This window comes from Oryzias latipes, chromosome 20 (genome assembly GCF_053564925.1).
Source record: "Oryzias latipes strain Hd-rR chromosome 20, Olatipes_Hd-rR_3.1".
NCBI lineage: Eukaryota > Metazoa > Chordata > Actinopteri > Beloniformes > Adrianichthyidae > Oryzias > Oryzias latipes.
The window spans coordinates 9,138,168-9,146,775 of NC_136256.1; the positions used below are offsets into that span (position 1 = coordinate 9,138,168).

Genomic DNA, 8,608 nt, shown 5'->3' on the forward strand with positions numbered 1-8,608 from the left:
GAATTTCAGCCAGAGTTCATGGTTAAAGTTAGGGTAGTTTAAACATGCTTTCTGGAATACCCCCCTGGTATGTCAGAAGACTCATAACCCTTGTAACAGTAAAATATGTCCAACACAAGAGGCCTTCAGCTCTCATCTGTTTGGTCAGCTGTTGGAGAGGACAAGTTTAAAAATATGCAAAGGATTATTTTCCATTTTAACCTAAAATGCCTTCCAAAATCGGGGTTTTTACTCAATTTTATTCTATTATATTTTTTTTGCGAAAAACATTTTAAAATTCCTTTGTTGTTGGTAACCCTGCTGTTCTGTCAGAGCAGGTTATTTCTGAGATCAAAAAGCTGCCTTTAGAGTATTACTAGTTAATGCCACAAAGGCAATTGCAATACTTTAAGGTAGACGATTTTTCATCAAATACTGTTACTTAGCAAAGGCTAAGCTGGAGGGTTGGCGTGATCAAGGAGGACCGATAGGTCTGGAGGCGAATCCCAGGATAACACTCGTGGTGGGTTTCTCTTGAAAGCAAGGCGTAGTAAAATATTAACGAGAGGCAAAAACTTTGAGCGCAAGATGAACGAGCAGACTAAGCACCATGGAGGAGCAACGAACTGGCGATGAATGCTAGATCTGCATCTCATTAAGAAGGCTGCAGGTTGATGAGTTGAGTGGAAACAGCTGGGAGTGCTTAAGAGCAGACCAGAGAGGGGAGGGGGAGGAGAGCTACCAGAGGCACCATGACACAAGGAAAGTGTCTTACCAGTACAAATTTTGGTTTCTCTTCATGGATTCATGTGAATGACGACCAAAATGCATGTCCCAGTGCTTTAATTGAGGACAGTTTGTATTTTTTTCCGACACATTTTATAACTTTTGCTAAATTTATTTATTTTCAGAAAATATACATATTCATTTTTTTCATTTACCAATAATTAGGGTTGGGTACCGAACCCAAGTATTGAACGAGCCCTGGGGCAACATTCTTCAAGACCGCAGTATCGTTAAGATCTGACCTCAACGGTTCTGCTATCGGTACTGGAGAAGAAGCATATTTTTGTATCCCACAAGATATAAATGTTATCTGACATTGACTCACCAAGTCAGTCAATTAATTAATGATGATATCAATTTTGGTATTCTCGCTGAAGAGGAGAGGTCTGTCTGGCTATTTGTGTGCACGGGGGGCGGGGCTGTTCTACAGTCAGTCCGCGGCACGGCGCAGGAGGCGGGGGCGTGTCTGCAACTGTGAACGCCACCGTGTTATGGGATGGAAAGTTTTTCTGGAAAGACAGTCAGTTGCGATCTCGTAGGGGAATCCTTTTATCCACCCATTTCCGCGTAAAATGAATTAAATTTTTGTTAGGGCGCCCCCACTATCCTGTCAGCTTGCTGCTACGATGACCGATGATCTATGAAGACGCTGGAGGGGGAGGGGGGGGCGGTTTGCACGCGTGGGAAAAAAACAAACAGCTGCTTCCTAATAAAAAATTATTGAGTTTTACTGGATTTAAAGAAAAAAATAAAAAGAAACTAGTCTGCATAAAAGTGATATTTTTCCATCATCTTCACTCTGGTGTTTGACAGACAAAAAAGTCTATTCAAGGTTGTGGAAAATGGACAAAAGATCAAAGGCAACATCACGCTGATAAAGAATAAAAATATTTAATTAAATAAATATCCTGACAGCATTTTGAATAAATCAAAGTATTGCCAAATGAACTATCGCGATGTATCTGCATAAACATTTTTTCTAACACCTAGTCTTGCGGCTCTGTGTGCTTCATCTCAGTGGGTTGCTGACCCCTGGTCTAGCACATCCACTTGCATTCCAGGTTTGTATTGTAACATTATTATGTATAAAGTAAATGTTTTGATAAAAAAAACAATGTTGTTCCATAATGAGGAAATAAAACACTTTATGTTCTTAATTTGCTATTTAATTAATTATTTATTTGTTTATTTCGCGTCCTCAAAGTATCGATAAGAGTATCGTTAAAATACCGGATCGATAAGCAGGATCACTAAGAGTAGTAGTACCGTTAAAACCTTAACGATACCCATCCCTACCAATTATTCTATCAACATTTGGCACTTCTGCAAAGACAAGTTTAATATTGTCATCCACTGTTTAACCCTTGTGCTATCCTAGGCACTTTGACATTGGGGGTGAGGTCATCTAAACCCCACAACACAGTGCGTTGAAATCTTTTCTTCAATGATTTGTGATCTTCACTGGTTTCCATGGATTACATGAAATCCTCTCCACCTTTATTCACCTTTGTCATGGTAGGGATAACAATGGTCATCTTGATCCCATAGGATAGCACAAGGGTTAAAGTGATCATCGTATCATTTACGTTAACTTATTTGATACTATTACTTTGGAGATTACATTTGTTTTAATATGATTTTTATCTGTAGCCATTCCATCTTAATCAATGGGATTAAAGTGGCAGAACGTTTTGTAAAAAAAACATTGACTCTGCCATACAGTCCTAAACTTCTTTCTAATGTAAAATGCAATCAAAGCTCATAACCAGCCTTTGTGAGCACTTCTAGCCCGTTGATCGTCAGCTTTAAAAGCGGACCTGCAAAAACTTTTAAACCAAGGAAGAAGAAAAAACAATTAAACCAGATACAGACAGAAATTGGTAGGTGTTTGAAAAGTAAATGGAAAATAACGTTATAAAGATGAGCTTTGGTGTATAAAATACACTGTCAGAAAAAAGGGTACGGTTGGGGTACGTTTGTGAACACTTAGGGTACAAATGGTGAATTTGTACCCTAAGTGAGTCATAATTACACCTTAGGGTACTCATATGTACCATTTAAGGATAAAAAAGGTACAAATATGTTTCCAACCATCAGAGGGCCCATATTTGGACCCTTCATTCCACAAACAAAGGTACAATCATTTGTGTGACAAAAGTAGTAATTCAAAGTGTATGAAACGTCACCCAAAATCATTTAATACGTTGTTGGTTATTTATTTAAATAACCAAATATATTTAAGAGACCACACATCTTTTATGACTAGTTCTGAACAGTACACAAGCAAATTATATTTTATTGATTGTGCAGAGCATCAAGATAATAACTTTTAAACATGTATTAGTGTGAGCCTGTTTTTTTTTTTTACTTATATATAAGTAAAAATATACTTATATTTAATTTAGAGCAAAAGCACAATGTAGACAAAATTATTTGATGTTTTTTACCTTATATGGTGTACTTTAACTTGGCCTAAGTTCAATTTAAATTTCTAGTTTTTGAGCTGTTAATTTAAGTTATTTTTTTTCTAATCATGCATTCTCATAAAAAAGTAAATTTCTCTGTTACTACGTTACATTAAGTGTACATATTAGTACCTTTTAGCTTTTGTACCTACACAGGAAAAATGAGAGAGTACTTTTTTCGGAGTTACCATCAGTAATTTTTGTTTAAGTAGGTGTAAAAACGTAGAGGAAATATGTTGGAGTAAACCAGCGAGACCACGCCCACTCTACTTTCTTAAGTTTCGTTTCTTCCGCCATTTTGTTATCCCGCAGCGGCCGGAGGAAGATAGAGGCTGTGACTGAGGTAAGTCTGCTAATTGCTCAAAAATAAGTTGGAAACTTGTTTTAAGCGGGTTCGCTTATTTTATCTGTAAGGAATAACTTTTGTGTAGTGGAATGCTGCTATTCCACCGTGTATGTGCCTGTGAGGAGATTGAAAACTACGAGCAGGAGTTTGCTAACGGTTAGCCTCAGCCGTTTGAAGTTCAGCTAAATGCAGCCATTAAATAAATTAACCTGTTGTTTTTATTGGTGTTGTACCGCGTTCCGTTAAATACATTGAAATATATACATTTTTTTCACTAGATAATTTTGTCGCCGTTTTACCGATGTACGCTGGCGTTGATGCACCGGTTGTTGTTGCCTACCCCCCCCCCCCCTCTTTTTCTTTTTCTTTCTGTCTTTCTGTCTTTCTTAGTAAGGAAGCCAGCTACTTTTGAAACGACCAGCTACATAATTCCTACTGATATTTATCAGGTCCGTCGAATTCAATGCGTTAATCATTTTAATCTGTAATGTGTAGGAGTCCAAAAACGTTTTTTTTTTTTACACCGCAGTATGGCGGTCCTTCCCATTTATATGTCAGCCTGCCTTAGCTGCTGTGCGCGGGCAGCCACCATTTCTCGAATGCAAGACAGTGACAGACTGTTTAGGTTGTCATGATCGCTCATTGTTGGTCAAGCGAAGTTTACACTGTGTTGTTGATTTTGATCATTCTCCTGCAGAGATTTTTTTTAAATGGAGGTCCGTGATTCCAGATACTCGTCACTCGTCAAAAACTCATCTATAAACCAGGAAAAAAAAAAAAAATTTAAACGAACTTCCAAGAAATAAATCTGTAGGTCCTTAGAAGCCAGTGCATTGTCGCCAGTGTTTTTTTTTAGCAGTTCTGCAAATTCTGCAACATTGCTGTGGCAGCTAGTGTGAACTGTATATTTGCCATTACTATTTTAAAATGTATTAATTCATTTGGAACAGGACTTCGATCTGAATAAATGCTGTGTTGGTACCTTTTGGTGTTGTAATGTTTTTTTCTTTTTTGTAATATATTATTATTTTTCCCACCAGGAAAGATGCAAGCTGTGCGTGAACATGTCGAACGCCAAAAAAAAAATGTTTTGAAGTTCAGCTGACCTACAAATCCTTTTGGGAATGCGGTGAGTGGAAACATCACAATTTCCAGCATTTTTCTTTACAGGAATCAGTCAACTTTGTGGGTAAACTGTCAGCTGTGATGCAAACAGATGTTTTTAATTGCTTTTTAATTTAAAGATAATTTCTGTGCTGTATTCTAAACATAATTTTGCTGTGTTCACAGCTGCCAAAAAGTTCAACATCCCAACCTTGGACTTGAAAGTCTTTGATGACTCAAAGACAGAAGTTGATGAGCAGGTTTTTGATCTCCTGTTGAAAAACCCAAACCTTGGTGTGTTTGAAATTTGTCTGGCCGAAGATACAAATCCAGAAGGTGAAGTTTTTCATTTAAATTGTAATTTATCTATTTTGTTTTGAATGGTTTTGGGTAAATTCCCCTTTGATGCCTGAATTTATTTCCAAGGGAAATAATCTGTGTTTTTCCTTTCAAGTACATGCTAAATTAAGAACATTTTTGAGCTGAAGAGTTTTGATTGTATATTTGCATCAATAGGAGTCTGAGGGTTAATGATTTATTTGACAGGATAGTGTGGGGAACAAAACACGTGCAAATAAGTATGAGTTTTATATCCTATTGCTGTCTTAGACAAGATAATAAATCTGCTAAGCTGTTAAGTCGGTCAGTATTTAAAAATCTTTGTTTTTACTTTTTTGTTTTTGCTATCATACTAATTTAAATATTACAGCAACTCAAAGCTTTAATACTTTGACAGATCAGCCGAGTTGTCCTGCATAGAGCTGCAATACCAGTTCAAGTGGAGACACTGAAGTGGACTCAGATGACACCATAATGTTACAACACAGTCCTACAACAAGACGGAGAGTTGAAGACACCTCTCTGGCCAAAGTAAGTAAATAATCTTTTCAGTCATTTCAAGCATTCAAAGTCAGGCTGTCTTTCCAATTCAGTTTAGTTGTCAAACAGTGCAGTAAGGCAGATCATCCAAACTAGTTTAAAGTTTTCTAGGGAAACAGCAGATTGCACTGAGTAAGTCACAACACATTGAATACATTCTGGAATACTGTCCTCATCATACAAACATATAATTCTTCTGTATTTCCTTCAACAAAGATCTGCATAATTAACACGATATTGACTATACGGGCGACAGTGGCTCAGGTGGTTGAGCGGGTCGTCCAATGACCGAAGGGTTGGCGGTTCGATCCCCGCTCCCACCAGCCAAAAAATGTCGTTGTGTCCTTGGGCAAGACACTTCACCCTCCTTCACTTCACATTCCTTGTGTGAATGTGCATGAATGATCCCGGTGATGGTCAGAGGGGCCGTAGGCGCGAAATGGCAGCCATGTCTCTGTCAGTCTGCCCCAGGGCAGCTGTGGCTACAACCATAGCTTACCATCACCAAGTATGAATGAGGAGTGAATGAATAATGGACACAATGTAAGCGCTTTGAGTGTCTTGAAAAGCGCAGATAAATCCAATCCATTATTATTATACAAAGACAGACATTGATTATGCAGTTTTTGAGGGGGAAAAATGTTTTCTGGGACATGGTTTCTGCAGTTCAATTGGAATTCACCTTCAAGTTCTCGACAGGACTGTTTTGCAGAGTTAACAGGCCTTAACTTCCCATCATGCCATTGTTTACGCTCCCGTTACCTTACAGTCCCTCACAACCCCCAAGCAACAGAATTGGCGTGCAATATTGGAGCTATCCAGCCTTATAGATGTGAGCCAGATGCCAACTCAGACGAGGAGAATGAAGACAAGCGGAGCAGAGGGAGCTTGTGGCCTGCCAAATGTAGCTTGTACGTAACAACTACAAGCTTTCTCAAATGACATCTTTTCATCTGTTCCTGATTCATCCCAATTTGAGAAAATAAATATTCAGAAACACAGTTTTATTCTTAAATCTTATAACAATATGTTATCATAAAAATGCTACATTTTAAAAAATAACTTTCATTGGAGTGGGTCCCCCATTTTTAACTTGTCGCAGTATTTTTCTCATGATGGGCATGTTTAAAAGAACACGTTTGAAACTGCACATCTGAGAATTCACTCAAATTGGGATGAATCAGGAACAGACAAAATAAAGGCAGTTTGAGGAAGGTCTCTATTGTGACGCACCACACGAAATGAGGTGGGTCAGAGTCCCTCTGCTCTGCTCTATTCTGATGCGTCCACTTGCAGACAAACAGATCCATTAACATCTTCATCATACTTGTCTGAGCTTGATCTAAACTATGGCCGGAAAGCTTCAATATTGCTCACCATTTTGCTTTCACCACTAATGTTAGTTTTAGGTTGGAAGGACTGTAAGCTAGCGGGAGAGGGCGTAAACAAAGGGATGATCGGACATCAGCAGAGGGTAACTACTGTGTCAATAGCCCCGCCTACAACTCAGAAGTTAATTTCTGATCAACTCCAAACCACTCTGCACAAACTGTCTTTAAACATCATCTCAAAGTGCTTTAACCCCAGTATCAGTGCTTGCAGTTGTATTTTTTATTATTAATATGGACTTTTAAATTTGATCCAATAGGTGGTTGCTGTCATTGGAGAGGATGCATCATCCGTTGAAGGTCATGTGAATGTCCTGCATATCCAGTACAGCAAGGTGCGAGAGGATATACTAAAGAAGTACCCTTTCTTGAAGACAACCTCAGGGGTCAGTGACATTTTAAATCAGTTCTCAGCTTAAAATACATTTTGAATGTCAATATGAGCTGAGACATCTGCTAAAATGATCATTAACAGCTTTAACTCAATTGTAAAAACATTGTAATTTTCTAAACTCATATATAAATATATAGTCATTCAAGCCAAGTAATATTTATACAATGAGATCACTAAAGGGAAATGGCAACAAAGAATATTAGACTGTTTTATGTCTTTTGTTTGTTTTAGTTAAAGTGAATGATTAATTTTCTAATTTTCTTCAATTTTCAGTTGTTTGATGTTGACCGAATGCATCCATCACCTGTCAGTTTAAGCCAGCGCTTCAAGGACGGCGTTTACCAGTATTGTGCCAAAGGTGCTTGAGCTTGTTCAAAGAAAAGCTCCATTGGCCAAAGTCTCCAAAGAATCAAGAGAAGAGAAGCTTGCAGAGGATCTACTAGGTATTGACATAAACGTAATCCTTGGTAATCTTTAGTGTGTTTTATAGTTCTTCTTTTTAGAATTCGTACCAATATTATCTTATCACATTTATGCATTTTATTATTTAAATTATGCATTTAAACTTGGTTCTGAGTTTACTTTTTTATTATCTATTTTTAGAAAATGTAGAATGCAGTAGAAAGATGTACTTAAAATGAGGTCTAGTGCTTCTTTTGTTAATGTCACAAGTTTTATTTCATGGTTTAAAAATGGTAACTGAAGTGCTATGTGCTGTTTACAATTGATCAAATGTTAAGGTTATAGTTACAATGAATGCAATGTGAACTGAAGGAAAAATATAGATTTTTCATTATTGTAAAATTGCTAATAATTGTAAATATATGCATCCTGTTGTGACACTGTACATACTGTGAAATGTCAGAATTGTAATTGTTTTGAATGTTTAATAAATGTGATAAACAGTATACTGGTCTTTTAATGTGCTGTATCTGGTACAAATTTGCCATCAAAGGGTACAAAAGGCTTGTCACTGGGGCAGTACCCTTAAAAGAACAAATTTGTACCTTTTTTAAAGGTACATTATGGTACCATAGCACTATAAGGTACAATTTAGTCCACAGAGGTACATATTTGCCTTTGAAAGGTACATACTGAAAGGGTACAGATACGCACCTATATGAAAGGGTACAACATTTGTACCCTTGAGGGTACTGCCCCAGTGACAAGCCATTGTACCTCTAAAGGTACAAATTTTGCACATTTTTTCTGACAGTGTAACTGTGGGTGAAGGTAAAGCTACTGATTACAATGAAGGGTTTCTATA

At 37.4% G+C, this 8,608-nt stretch overlaps 1 long non-coding RNA gene across 2 annotated transcripts; it reads left to right on the top strand.

Moving 5' to 3' along the window:
- Nucleotides 1–3,175: 3,175 nt before the first annotated feature.
- On the top strand, nt 3,176–8,249 carry LOC111949055 (uncharacterized). 2 transcript variants are annotated; one of them, XR_013651980.1, is made up of 6 exons: nt 3,176–3,573; nt 4,622–4,705; nt 4,867–5,016; nt 5,417–5,550; nt 7,208–7,333; nt 7,615–8,249. It is a non-coding gene; the product is annotated as an uncharacterized LOC111949055 (long non-coding RNA). The 2 variants fall into 2 exon arrangements; XR_002875079.2 differs by having other exon boundaries at nt 3,180–3,573; nt 4,617–4,705.
- Nucleotides 8,250–8,608: the final 359 nt, after the last annotated feature.